Source organism: Calonectris borealis, chromosome W, assembly GCF_964195595.1.
Source record: "Calonectris borealis chromosome W, bCalBor7.hap1.2, whole genome shotgun sequence".
Classification (NCBI taxonomy): domain Eukaryota; kingdom Metazoa; phylum Chordata; class Aves; order Procellariiformes; family Procellariidae; genus Calonectris; species Calonectris borealis.
The window spans coordinates 53,204,674-53,220,242 of NC_134351.1; positions in this window are offsets into that span (position 1 = coordinate 53,204,674).

The following is a 15,569-nucleotide window of genomic DNA, read 5'->3' on the forward strand; positions in this document are numbered from 1 at the left end:
GCAATCCCACGGATGGGTTTTCCCTTGCCAGAGGCAGGAGTAACCCAGACTGTCTTCCCCAGCATATTTCTCATATGCACGACAGGGACTTTATCTCCATCTACAGTACGTAAGAGTCTTGATTGGGCAGGGCCAGCTCGATTGGCAGATCCCCTGGTATTGACTAACCAGGTGGCCTTTGCTAAATGTGTGTCCCAATGTTTGAATGTCCCACCACCCATTGCTCTTAGCGTAGTCTTTAGCAGCCCGTTGTATCGTTCGAATTTCCCGGAGGCTGGTGCATGGTAGGGGATGTGATAGACCCACTCAATGCCGTGCTCTTTGGCCCAGGTGTCTATGAGGGCGTTTCGGAAGTGAGTCCCGTTGTCTGACTCAATTCTTTCTGGGGTGCCATGTCGCCACAGGACTTGCTTTTCAAGGCCCAGGATGGTGTTCCGGGCAGTGGCATGGGGCACGGGGTATGTTTCCAGCCATCCGGTGGTTGCTTCCACCATGGTGAGCACATAGCGCTTACCGTGTCGGGTTTGTGGGAGTGTGATATAATCAATCTGCCAGGCCTCCCCATATTTATATTTCAACCATCGTCCCCCATACCAAAGAGGCTTTACTCGCTTGGCTTGCTTGATTGCAGCGCACGTTTCACATTCATGGATAACCTGTGCAATAGCGTCCATGGTCAAGTCGACCCCTCGATCACGAGCCCATCTATATGTTGCATCTCTTCCTTGATGGCCTGAGGCGTCATGGGCCCACCGAGCTATAAATAGTTCACCCTTATGTTGCCAGTCCAAATCCACCTGAGCCACTTCAATCTTAGCAGCCTGGTCCACCTGCTCGTTATTTTGATGTTCCTCAGTAGCCCGACTCTTGGGTACGTGAGCATCTATGTGACGTACTTTTACAGTCAGTTTCTCTACCCGGGCAGCAATATCTTGCCACAACGCGGCAGCCCAGATGGGTTTACCTCTGCGCTGCCAGTTGTTCTGCTTCCATTGCTGCAACCACCCCCACAGGGCATTTGCCACCATCCATGAGTCAGTATAGAGATAAAGGACTGGCCATTTTTCTCATTCAGCAATGTCCAAGGCCAGCTGGATGGCTTTCACCTCTGCAAACTGGCTCGATTCACCTTCTCCTTCAGCAGTTTCTGCAACTTGGCGTATAGGACTCCATACAGCAGCTTTCCATCTCCGATGTTTTCCCACAAGGCGACAGGACCCATCAGTGAACAGGGCATATTGCTTCTCGTTTTCTGGTAGTTTATTATACAGTGGGGCTTCTTCAGCACGTATCACCTCCTCCTCTGGGGATATGTCAAAAGTTTTGCCTTCTGGCCAGTTCGTGATCACCTCCAAGATTCCTGGGCGACTGGGGTTTCCTGTTCGGGCCCGTTGTGTGATCAGTGCGACCCACTTACTCCACGTAGCATCGGTTGCATGATGTGTAGAGGGGACCCTCCCTTTGAACATCCAGCCCAGCACCGGCAGTCGGGGTGCCAGGAGGAGCTGTGCTTCAGTACCAACCACTTCCGAAGCAGCTTGAACCCCTTCATATGCTGCCAATATCTCCTTCTCAGTTGGAGTGTAGCGGGCCTCGGATCCTCTGTATCCCTGACTCCAGAACCCTAAGGGTCGACCTCGAGTCTCCCCTGGTGCTTTCTGCCAGAGGCTCCAGGTAGGGCCATTCTCCCCGGCTGCGGTGTAGAGCACATTCTTTACATCTTGTCCTGCCCGGACTGGCCCAAGGGCTACTGCCTGAACTATCTCCCATTTAATTTGTTCAAAGGCTTGTCGTTGCTCAGGGCCCCATCTGAAGTCATTCTTCTTCCGGGTCACTTGATAGAGGGGGCTTACGATCTGACTGTAATTTGGAATATGCATTCTCCAAAAACCCACAACGCCTAAGAAAGCTTGTGTTTCCTTTTTGTTAGTTGGTGGAGACATGGCTGTTATTTTATTGATCACATCTGTTGGGATCTGACGACGTCCATCTTGCCATTTTATTCCTAAAAACTGGATCTCCTGTGCAGGTCCCTTGACCTTACTTTGTTTTATGGCAAAACCAGATTTCAGAAGGATTTGAATTATTTTCTTCCCTTTCTCAAAAACTTCTTCTGCTGTGTTGCCCCATACGATGATGTCGTCAATGTACTGCAGGTGTTCTGGAGCCTCACCCTGTTCCAGTGTGGTGTGGATCAGTCCATGGCAAATGGTAGGGCTGTGTTTCCACCCCTGGGGCAGTCGGTTCCAGGTGTAGTGGACGCCCCTCCAAGTGAAAGCAAACTGTGGCCTGCACTCTGCCGCCAAAAGGATGGAGAAGGCGGCATTAGCGATGTCAATTGTGGCGTACCACTTGGCTGCCTTTGACTCCAGTTCGTATTGAAGTTCTAGCATGTCCGGCACGGCAGCACTCAGTGGTGGCGTGACTTCGTTCAGGCCACGGTAGTCTACTGTTAGTCTCCACTCTCCATTAGACTTTCGCACTGGCCATATGGGACTGTTGAAGGGTGAGCGAGTCTTGCTGATCACTCCTTGGCTCTCCAGTCGACGAATCAGCTCATGGATGGGGATCAGAGAGTCTCGGTTGGTGCGGTATTGCCGCCGGTGCACTGTTGTGGTAGCGATTGGTACCTGTTGTTCTTCAACCCTCAGCAATCCCACAACAGAAGGATCCTGTGAGAGACCAGGCAAGGTGGACAGCTGTTTAATTTCCTCCGTCTCCAGGGCAGCTATACCAAAAGCCCACCGGTACCCTTTTGGGTCCTTAAAATACCCTCTCCTGAGGTAGTCTATGCCAAGGATGCACGGAGCCTCTGGGCCAGTCACAATGGGGTGCTTCTGCCACTCATTCCCGGTCAGGCTCACTTCGGCCTCCAATACAGTTAACTCTTGGGATCCCCCTGTCACTCCAGAAATACAAATGGGTTCTGCCCCTTTATGGTTTGATGGCATCAGGGTGCACTGTGCACCGGTGTTTACGAGAGCCTTATACTCCTGTGGGTCTGATGTGCCAGGCCATCGAATCCACACAGTCCAGTAAACCCGGTTGTCCCTTTCCTCCACCTGGCCGGAGGCAGGGCCCCTCTAGTTCTGGTCATAGTATCCATCTCTCACTTCTTGCAAACGTGAGTCAAGAATTTCTTCATTGCAATTACAATCCAAAGTAAGATCAGCCCTTCTACTCTGTCTGGGGAACTGTTCACTGGAAACTGGACCGTCGTGAGACAGGTTTTTCCTGACAACTGGAGCAGCATTTTTCCTGGGAGAACCCCCTTGTGTGATTGTTTTTCCTTGCAACTCACGTACACGTGCCTCTAGGACGAAGGTAGGTTTTCCATCCCACTGCCTCATGTCCTCTCCGTGGTCACGCAGGTAAAACCACAGGGTGCCCCGTGGTGTGTACTTTCGATATCCTCTCTCTTGAGGAGAAAAATGCTGACTCCTAATGGCTGAGATACTGGTCCGTACAGGTGGAGAATAAGACATATCCTCTTTGAGTTGCTGGACCTCCCGGGACAGTTTCTCCACAGCCGAGACAAGGGAGGAGGAGATAGTTTCTTCGAAATCCCGAAGTCTGCTAACCACCTCATCCACCGTTGGTGCTTCTTCCTCTTTCCAGCACAGTACTGCCAACGAACTGGCGTACGATGCTGGTGCACTCCGTACCAACTTCCGCCACATGGGTCGCGTGCACTGGACGTCATCTGGATCTTTGGGTGTTCGGGGGTCATCCAGGTCACTATAAACCACCTCCAGCACGCCTAGTTCTCTCAGGTACTGGATACCTCTCTCCATAGTGGTCCATTTGCCTGGGTGACATATAACATCTTCCTTGAAGGGATACCTTTCCTTCATGCCTGACAGGAGTCGCCTCCAGAGGCTGAGGGCCTGTGTCCCTTGTCCAATCTCTTTGTCAATGCCCCCTTCCCTGGAAAGGGATCCCAGCTGTTTGGTTTCCTTCCCCTCTAATTCCAGGCTACTGGCCCTGTTATCCCAGCATCGGAGCAGCCAGGTGACAATATGCTCGCCTGGACGACGGCCGAAATCTTTCCGCATATCTCGCAACTCATTCAGGGATAAGGATCGGGTGGTTTCCGTCTCGTTTATGAGTTCTTCCTCTTCCTCCTCCCCTCCTCGTGATGGCCCTGCTTTTCCATCATCCTTTTCTACACGACCTGACTTCCGCTTCAAAGATTTCTTCTTCTGTACAGGGGCGACGGATACCAGCGACTGTTGGTCCTCTGGTTCAGCTGTAGTACCCGTCGCGAGGGTTTGGGTAGCTGCAGTGCCTGTCGCGGGGGTTGGAGTATTTGTAGTGACTGTTGCCGGGGTTTGAGTGGCTGCAGTGCCTGTTGCGGGGGTTGGAGTAACTGTAGTGACTGTTGCCGGGGTCTGAGTAGCCATAGTGGTTGTCGTGCGGGTTGAAGGAGCTACAGTGCCTGTCGCAGGGGTTTGAGTAGCCACTGTATCTGTTGCTGGGGTTGATCTCTGGACAGTATTCCTGAATAGTTGTTTAACTCTAAACAAGGCCTGAACCACATTCAGAAGACATAGCAATATGATCATGCTTGTTTGAACATCCCAAGGATATTCAAAATTCTCAGGGAATATTGTAGACGTCTTCATGAAGAGGATAGAAGAAAAAGGAGTTTCTGAAGATATGGAGGGGAAGGTGAACAAGTGGGAGAAAGTGTCCCATCCTGTCTCCCCCCTAAATTCATCCTCTGAGGTGAAGACGTAAGAAGTGTAATTATTAATAGTTTCCAAAAGATAGCTCCCAAAGAACAGGAATGATGGCAGTGCTGAGTACAGGCTCGTGACCAATAATTTTATCATAACATAAAGCCAGGTCACACAGTATAGCAAAGCAATGACCTTAATCCATTTCCCAGAGATGACCAACCCCACATAAAAACTGATAATCAGCAGTATAGACAGCCAGTAAGGTGCTACATACCACAACTGCAAGAACAGATCCAAAAACTCTGAGAGCAAATAAATCAACATTGTGAACATCGAGTACTAAACTGATATAATGAATGCTTATAACAAATTTGTTTTAACCCGTTCGGGTCAGATGTGTCATTATCTCAACCCTTCGAGCCCCACGTTGGGCGCCAAAAAAGACTGTCGTGGTTTAACCTGGCAGGCAGCCAAATACCACGCAGCCGCTCACTCACTCCCCCCACCCCCAGCGGGACGGGGAGAGAATCGGAAGGGTAAGAGTGAGAAAAACTCATGGGTTGAGATAAAGACAGTTTAATAGAACAGAAAAGGGAAAATAATAATGATAATGATAGAATATACAAAATGAGTGATGCACAATGCAATTGCTCACCACCCGCGCTGACCGATAACCAAGTAGCGATCGGTACTTCCTGGATCACGCCTACCCTTCATATACTGAGCATGACGTCACATGGTATGGAATACCCCATTAGCCAGCTGGGCTGGCTGTCCTGATTATGCTCCCTCCCATCTTGTGTACCTAGCTCAGTCAGTAGGCACGGGAGCTGTCCTTGGACTAGGAGGGCACTTAGCAACAACTGAAAACATCAGTGTGTTATCAACATTCTCCTCATACTAAATCCAAAACACAGCACTAGGAAGAAATTTAACCCTATCCCAGCCGAAACCAGGACATCCTCTCATATACCACCTCACTAGTTGCTCCTTGATACAGTCATTGTTAGCATCCAAAAATTTTTTTTCTGCGTCATGCTCCTATGTCACATTTTCCCAATCAACATGGGGCCTGATTCTTCTTTCATTTTTTCCTTCCTTCCTTCCTTCCTTCTTTCTTCTTTCTGTCTTCTTTCCTTCATTCTTTTTTCATTCCTGTTTCATAACAGAGGCACACTTAATATTGGTATTCTACTACTGTGATATTTACTTTGCCCTTTATAATTATTATAGGCATCCATCCAAACGAGTGTATTAAATAATACTGTCTTTCTCTTCCCAGAAATCTGTATGAAATCCTAAACAAATATTGTGTAGTCATGTAGCAATTTATCTGTATTTTTGTATTAAACTAATCCTAGCTTACAAGAAAAAAAGGTAATTTCAGCAACACTTCTGAAAGGCTGTCAAACAAATCCCATGATTAAGGCACTTGAAACTGAAACCCTTTAGAAGAGTTTTACTGTCAGCTGGATGTAGCAGTAGAACAACCTGTTTTAGGGGCCTTGCTTGTTCTGTCCATGCTTTTGATGCATCCTTGTGTGTATTCAGTACTCTGTTGGAGAAAGTTAGCCAGACTAGGCCGCGGTGGGAAAATTCTGAGTCATGCTGAGAAGGGAGAAAAGAAAGTCATGCTGACCTTGCTCTGTGCAGAGAAGCAACTTTGAGAAAGTACAGTATAAGAAAAACAGGATGGAACCCGGACCACGTAGCAGTAACCGAAAGTAGGAGGAATATGATAATGTAATTTTTAGAGCTAAGCCAATGATTGTGAGACAAGTATGCATGGATATTTTATGGACATTTTACAGGGGATTGTGCGGGCCTGTCCTACGTGTAGCCACCATGGGCCTGGTCTCGGAATCGGCATGAATCCCAGGGGACTCGAGGCCATAGAATTGTGGCAAGTGGATGTGACTCACGTTGCTGACTTTGGCAGACTGAGATATATACATGTTACGATTGACACCTATAGCAAATTTATATGGGCCACGGCACAAACAGGAGAACGAGCACTCCACGTAATGCGACATTTGACTAGTTGTTTTGCAGTTATGGGAGTGCCACAAACGATAAAAACTGACAATGACCCTGCATACACAAGCGCCAAAGTGAAACGTTTTTTCCAAACATGGGGAGTGCGACATACTGCTGGTATTCCGCACTCACCCACGGGACAAGCTATCATTGAAAGGGCGCATCAAACGCTGAAACAATATTTGCAAAAATTTAGGGAAATCTCAGATGTACAAGAAAGACTTGTTAAGACTCTTTTTGTGCTAAATCATTTATGTATTTTTGCAGATCAGAAAGAGCCACCAGCATGGGTGCATGGTTATCCTAAAGAAAATAAGGATGACAAGCCAGTTTTCGTTATGTATAGAGATCCAGCAACCGGACTGTGGAAAGGTCCAGCAGAAGTGAAGTATATGGGTAGAGGTTATATGTGTGTACTTACTCCCACAGGGCCGAAGTGGATTCCAAGCCGCTGGACCAAAGCTGCTGTTGCTGATGATGATCAATGTAGCTCTGCCCATACTGGTCCCAGCGATGCCGTTGCCCAGCCGTGCGAACTTATGGGTGGCGTAGGCGAATAAAACTGGGACGACAGACTTTTGCCTGAGTTCAGCTACGGCAACTGAGCCCTTTAAAACATGTCTGATAGGCTTTCCTGAAATTATTGCCAGAGATTTTGATAATTGGACGTCTGTAACAGTTAATTGTATAAATGTTACTGTAGCAAATTGCTCGGTACAACTAATAAGAGCCCTAAATCATACTCTCCCTTGGGACCCCCAAGAAATTGACCTTTTGGGGTCAGAAAAAACTGGAAATGCAACTGATAATGTTACTACTCAGACATGTTTTGTGTTTGGCAGCTTTAGCCGCTTTGCCGCACAGGCCCAGACCTTTCAGTCATTGATTGGCATAAGCAGCCGCACTGATGATAACAACCCTTTTGTTAATACCACCGGTTGGACTGTTGTTTCACCTTTTACGAAAGGATTCGAAATAGGCCAATATTGTGGGAATTATAACGCTTCCAAAACACTCAGTGCCTATGGACGGAGTATGAAGGGAACCAATAACTCTTTGTGGAACAATGATACGGCCAAAGCTCTTCCCCCCGGATATTTCTTGATCTGTGGGGATCGAGCATGGCCTGGCATTCCAAAGAACGCCTTTGGAGGGCCTTGTTATGTAGGTAAATTAACTCTGCTCACAGTTAGCCGACAAAGTTGGCTTAATATAACTACAGTAGCGACAAATCGACACAAAAGGTCTATACATCAATTGCAGGCAGATTGTAACGACAATATAGAATTATGGTCAACCACAGCCAATGTATTTGCTTCCCTAGTGCCTAACATAGGCACTGCGCAAGCGCTGGCTTGGTATTTTATTAACAATTATAGTTATAGTAAAAATAGCATATCACTGTATTTTAAATAATGTTGTAAAAATGAACCACAATGTATTGGTGGTCCAAAAAGAAAAAGGGGGAATTGTTGGAGAAAGTTAGCCAGACTAGGCCGCGGTGGGAAAATTCTGAGTCATGCTGAGAAGGGAGAAAAGAAAGTCATGCTGACCTTGCTCTGTGCAGATAAGCAACTTTGAGAAAGTACAGTATAAGAAAAACAGGATGGAACCCGGACCACGTAGCAGTAACCGAAAGTAGGAGGAATATGATAATGTAATTTTTAGAGCTAAGCCAATGATTGTGAGACAAGTATGCATAAGGTAGAACTTAGTGTATAAATATGTGTAGGGTTTTACAATAAAGTTGAAGCTGGCCTTATCACTCACATTGAGTCGACTGCCTGCCTTCCCTCGCTCGTCGCAGTACTCCATTGCCCTAACACACACTTCCTTTCACTGCTTTGTTTTTATTACCCTGGTGTTAAGAAGAGTACCACTGAAAGAAATCTACTTATTTCTAATATGCTTGAAGACTGACCTGGAAGAGAGATTTGGGGTAGCTTTTTCTAAAGACTTCAATTTTTAATACTATATTAGCAATGCATTTACTTGGGAGTGGGGTGGAGGGTATATCTCATGTCCATCCAGAAATGGAAATTGTTGCAAGATGCTGTGCTTTTTTGGTAACTGGAGGAAGGACATTCAGCACCTGCTTCCTGCTCTGAGTTTGCAAGTTTCCACATCAAGTTTCAGGGTGCTGGTTTATCTTTAAAGTTGTAGTTGTCTTAGTATCCAAACAACTGCCTTTCTTCCTATGCCTGTATCAGTCCAGTTGAGACCAGCAAAGCCCTCCAGGCTCTAGAAACCATTGCCAAGGTCTAAATGCGACTAAATGAGATTAAATGTGAAGACCTTATAGTTATGGACTTTAATTATCACTTATGCAGAGAGCTTACATCTGGTTCATTCCTTTTTTAGCCCAGCATTTGAAAACTGTAGAGTGTGTACATGCAATAGGAAGAAGAAATTATTCGAAGGGGAAAGGGAGTGGGTTATCTTAAGCTGCTGTGGTTATAGTAATTTACATTAAGAACAACTTGAGAATATGGATGAACGATTCCAGAAATGTAAGTAAATAAGTAAACAAGCAGGCTGTTTTGTGCAGTCCGACATATCTTTAAGGCAAAATGATGCTCTTCGTGAATGTTTTCATGTTTTTAGTTTTAGTCATTTCTATGTGTTTCAGTCTCCAAGGAATTTTATAATAGACAAGGCTGCAAAAAACCACTGAGGTTCTGCCTAAATGTAAAGTGTACAGCCTGAATGCTCAGCAACTGTTTGGACCAGACCATGGAGAACTAATTTTGATTCCAAACCCTGCAAGGAGATTGTAGCCAAGTAGCTCAGGATAGACCTCACAGGCTCTCTCATGAGAAATTCTCCTATTTAATTTCTCCCTGAGCTAGGAAATGTCCTTTGATACTTCCTTTCTGACACCTCTGCTTGAACTAAGTCCATTTTATTTTAGTTATCTTCTTTCCTCCCTCTCTTCAAAATGATCCAGCTCCCTCTTTAATTCATCTCTTTGCTCTCTAGGACTAAGTCCAAGAAATTGTCTCAGGTATTAAACTTCCAGAGATGGTTCTTAACTTATAGACACGAAGTAACCAGAACATAGGGATAAGGAACTGTTTTAACCCTCAGGAGTATATCTAAGTGGTTTCTGTTTCTCACTTTTCATTTTCAAAGTGATATTTTTGTTTATTTAATCATGTTTCTTGAAGATAAAATAACTTTTCAGTCTTCATATACCATTCATTAGCCTCTGAAATGGATGTTCTTTGGAGTAGACATCCACTATATGAAGAGGCCTAAGAGAGTGGGTTGGCTAGCTGCCCGCCAGTGCCCACAAACAAGACATCTATATTTCCAGACACTCAAGCCAGCTAACCACATTCTACCCATACAATTAATTTTCAGCTTTTTTCTTTTAACTCTCCTCATATTATGATCATCAGTCGATTAACAAATTTTTTTTGTTTTTTTTCTTTCACATTCCCTAAACCCTCATTATCAAAAATGAATAGAAGGTAGCAATTGTTTATGCCACAGTCATCTTTTTATTTTGTCTTTTTTCACCTTGCCTACTTTTTTCAGTGTTTGGAAAACTCTTAGTTTTTATCTCACCATATCATATTATTTAAAAAAAAAAAAATCTCAGTTTTTCTTATAGAAAACCATCTAACATTTTCAAGAAATATCATGGCACCATTTGTATTTATCATTTAGCAACCAGTAGGTAAAGTGGTAGAGGTTAAAAAAAAAAAAGTAAGAAATGAAGTACTTTATTTTTAGGTAGTAATATTTTATTACTTTCCAATATGATAATTTTTGTTATAATTACAGATATTTTAAAAGGCCTAGTCAGTGTTTGGGAGCTGCCAACTCTGGGAAAAGGCTATGTATGTGTGTTTAAAAATGTAAAAAATTGCAGGTATTTCACGGAACATCTTTGGATTTCTAGTGGTTCATCCATAGCCTAGGGACTAGACGTCAAGCAACTTTTCACTACAGTCACAAAGAACACAAAGCCCCCAATAAGGATAAGCATCCTGGCTGTTCAGCTCTCTTCAGTACTTTCTAAAAACCCACAAGAGAAAGTAGAGTCAAGTTTTTATGGAGCAGTGGGGTACATACATACACTAAACACCAGAGACCATCCACCTGGATTCAACTATAGAAGAGCATCCTTGGTTACTGCAACACTTCTGAGTTTGCTTTGCCATTTATATCTTTCTGCTTCTTTGTCAAGCATTTTCATCACTTCTATTCCTTCACAGGTTTCTGCTAATGCTGTTTGAGGCAGGCCTCAACAGGTAGGCAAATGATCTGTCCATGTCACATCTTTCTATTTATTTGTGTATTTTCTTTAAGAAAATTGTTAGACCAAAAATGAGGCAAATGAATGGTTTAAATATTTATCAACTGTTTAGGTAGAAAACATCTGGATTATAATACAGTTTTCTCAAAAACAGGAAAACAAGAAAATCCTAATATTAAAAATTAAAGTTATACTTAAAAACAACAATCCACAGCTATTGGAAAGTACAGAAATTAACAGGATGATATTTTGCATTCACAGCCTCTGTAATCCATGTGATGCTGACAGGGTTGGATAGACATATTTCACTGTTTTTTGACCATTGCTGTTCAAACAATTTTACTACCTCTCATGTTTCAAACTGTCATGACTTGAATGTAAAATTTAAATACTATCATGAATATTTTTTAAGGAGTTTTTTATAAGTACTGCCTGATGATGATTCCAATCATATCTTTATTATGCTTTCTTTGCATTACATTCTTGTGGAATCAATGGATTCCTTATATATAGCACTCCAACAGCTTAAATCATTGTGGTTTTAATTAACTTGCTAAGTCTTGTATGCCAACCTTATAGAAGTTGTCAAATTCAGTTAGATTTAAGATCTACCACTCTTCAACAGAAGTTCTAACATGCAGGTTAACAAGAGTGGGAACCTGAGTAGGCATTGCCAAAGAGATTCATGTGTGCTATGTGTTCCTGCACTGCAAGAATTTTTCCTTCCTTTCTACTACCTAATATGGCTAAACAATTAAAGAAATCAGATCTCTCTGCTCAGATAGATCTTTCCTTTCTTACATCATATTATTAGCTAAAAGGATACTTGGAGGTTATAAACTCTTTTTGGGGACAGCGTAGAACTTCATGAACTCTAGATCCAAATTCTGAATGCAGCAATGGTGATGACTTCAATGGAGCACAGAGAAAGATTTTGATGAGAGGTATTTTGATTGGCCAATTTCTGGTTCTGGAGTCTTCCATGTCCTCAAATTTCTGGATCAAATGACCAGCTGTAACCATATGTGCTGAACCAGGGTAACCTGATTCTTGAGCAGAGGTGGAAAATGAATCAGAAAAATGCAAACCTGACCTGGCCAGGGCGAGGTGAGCCCCATTCATCCAATCCCTGTCCTGTAATAATTATGGAAGCCACTGCCATCTCCTAGTGTAGTCCCAAAGCTAAGCCCCCTCTCAGCACTTTGAAGGAATATGGTACATATTTTGTTGCTTTTGGCCATATGATTTATGGGGTCAGGAAGGTTGACTGCTCATGATACGATACTATTACATAAAGAATATTATGTAGTTTTCAAATAAATTTATGAGTTTCCATGTTTTTTTCACTAATATTATATTTAGCTAAGGATCTGGATGGTATGAAATGAATCAGAGACCATTAATAACTTTTCTGACTTAAAACCACTTGAAATGCTTCTCAAAATATAGAATTTTTTAATAATGCATTTATGACTTTTTTTTTTACTGCTGACATACTCTTCTTTCTAATTCACTCTTTAAACCTGGACAAAGGGAAGTGCTAGGTTAAAGTTCTTTTAGTTCCCAAAAGGACTCAGATTCAGAGGTATGTTTTACAATACAACATAATGTCACAAAATAACTATGGGCCTGTGTACAGTTACCTAACATCACAAAAATTAAGCTAAAAGATTAAGGTATGGCTCTCCAATTACTCAGAAGGCTCAAGTGGGAATTTATACCAAGAAGATGGATACTAATTAATTCTAGGATGCTGTTGAAGATGGTTAGAAATCTAAGCAGAATTGTGCTCCAGTGGCTTTCACTGGTAAATGCCATAAAGGTATTTGACAGAATAGAGTAAGATTATCTCTGCCGCTTAAAACTGAGTAGTTCAGTCTGGAGGGAGAAGTGTAATTGTCTGAATGGAAATCTTTATACCCTCCTCTAATACAGCAAACTAAGCGTCTCCCATATGCCAGCAGCATAAAATATTCCCTATCTACTCATTACATATTTTTTCATGTTGGTTCATGAGTTACAGGTTAGAAGAGTTTAAAATTAAATGCTTGGGAAATTAAGGATAAGGGAAAGGAAGATTACAGTACTTCTGTCATATGTCATTAATATCCTTTATTACTCATTTAACACTAATTCATAATATTTGAATACTTGGGGAGGTATGGCATATAATTGTGAGACTTATGAAGTTTGGCAGGGGATAAAATGGGTGACTGGTCAAGGAACACAGATCTTTACCACATCACTGAGGACAGGTGAATCGGGACTGTGTCCCAGCATGCATAGAGCCTTTGGAGTGCCAGTACCTAGGGACGGGACTAATGAGAGAGAATCAAGTAAGCTTGCTAATAAGCAGTTCCAATAATGATCTCTCTCCTTTCATCCTCAGAAGAGGAAATGAATGGGGGAAGGCAAGGGAACTAAGAAGTGGGAGAAGTTTAGTAGTGGTGAAAGAGCATATTCTGACTATAACTGTTTTACAAATGGGAAAACTGAGGCATACACAGATCCCAGCTTGAATCAAAATTATTGTAAGTGAAGGTGGATATTTTAAACATACGATACCCTCTCAGTTTTCATTTCCACATTTTTGTTCCACCCACAGATGTATCTGGGAAGTTGTTAATACCAAAGGCAGTCAAATCCATTATAATTGTATAAGCAGTAGGAGCTGAAAACAGGTTTGTAGTAACACACTTGTTTTCCCCTCGCTTTCCATCTTTATCTTAGAACTTCAGATCCCACACACATACACATGCAGACAGAAGACACCAACACAGCCAGCTACACAGACTGCCACGGACAAGACGCTGCCTTCAACAGCACCTACATATAATACTACCTACCAGGACTCACATAAAACATAAGTGTAGGCAGCCAATTCCCCTTCCTCCTCTTTGGCTGGTAAGGATTGAAGCTCGTTAGTGAAAGCACACACACACTGCTCTCTAGAGTCACAAGCACATGCACATTCACAGATCCCTTGAGTACCGGCATGGCCCCTCTGTCCATCTGATACTGCTGCCCGGATCCTGAGCCCTCTTACCTGATTCATGGATCTCATATTCACTGGCTAGTCCAGCTTGATGCTCGCTAGCAAACATGCACGCACTCACATACTCATCTCACAGGCACTCCACACTTGCAGGTCTCCCCGCATACCAGCACGGACCTTCTGCCCACCTGATTCCCCTGCCCAGACCTGGGGCCTCCTACTCCCCAGCTAGTCCAGCTTGAAGTTTGCTAGAGAATTACACACACACATGCACACACATCCATGCACACCAGATTTGGGGAAGATACAGACACTCACTCCCCCCTCCCCCCAGCAGCTGGCATCAGGCACACAGGCTTGTGACCTGCGGTCCCACTCCAACCATCAGTGCTGAGCCCCTCACTCACCCCATTTTCCCCAGTAGCTGTGCCTGGGACACACACTGGTCCCATTCCAGTGGCTGGAGCAAAGACCCTCACCTGCTCCAGTAGCTGACACCACAGGTCCGGGTCACCTACACCCCTGGTCTGACTCCAGTAGCTGGCCCAGTATCCACTCACACCAGTCCCCCCAGTAGCTGGCATTTAGTCCTTACAGCACTCACACACATGGGATAATGAGATTACACAGAGAGATAGTTAAGAAAAGATTTAATAAGAAAATAGGTCAGACTGTGGTGATCAGGCACAGGGCTCAGTCAAACTCACCTGCCCCGTTTTACATGTGACTGGCCCCTTTTATACCCCTTTCTGTCTATCCCCCCCTTTGTTCCTCCCCAATCCCCTTCCCCTAAACATTCCTTCATAAATTTTGCATAGTCCCACAGACACCCCTCAAATATCCCAAACCCATGTGTTCCTCTTGTTTCCCCCTTCTTACTGTTACAAAGTCCAGGTTGGCCTTCTCCAAAGCTGTGCCTGCAGTTTCTTGATGGACTATTAATTAATAACTGGAGAGTTTTGGTCCTTGACGTTCTCTCCAATCGTTTGTCTACCAGGTTTGTGTCTCTCTGTGTTCTTGTTTATTGCTTCCCCCTTTACTTATTATCTCCTCTTGCATTGAAAAGGTCCTTGATCAGATAACCTTAAAGGAACAGATGCCCTCTCCTTCCACATATCCTTACAACAAATATTAGTTCTAGGTCCTTTCTGTAGCTTATTAAGATATGTTGGCAGTGTTGGGGGTTGGACTAGATGATCTTTAAAGGTCCCTTCCAACCCAAACCATTCTGTGATTCTGGTTCTATAAGTGGCTGTATAATTTATTGTATTCCTGAACAATGCTATATAGTGTGGTCAAGTGCTCTTTTTTTTTTGTTTTGGGTATTTTTGTATGTGCTCTTGAAGTCTTTAAATGGTGAGGTAGTGACTCACCTGCATCCATTCAAAGAGTTGATTATTAACCTATGAAAATCACTGCACCAAAGCATTGTTAAAAAAAAACATATCCCCATGTTTTATATAGGATAGAATCCAACCATTTTTCTGCTTATTCTGAGAAATATTTTTGAACTTTTTTCCTAGGATAAGTTCAGGGTGACCTGAATGAGTGGTCACTGGGAGAGCTAAGGAAATTTAATGTTGATAAAAGT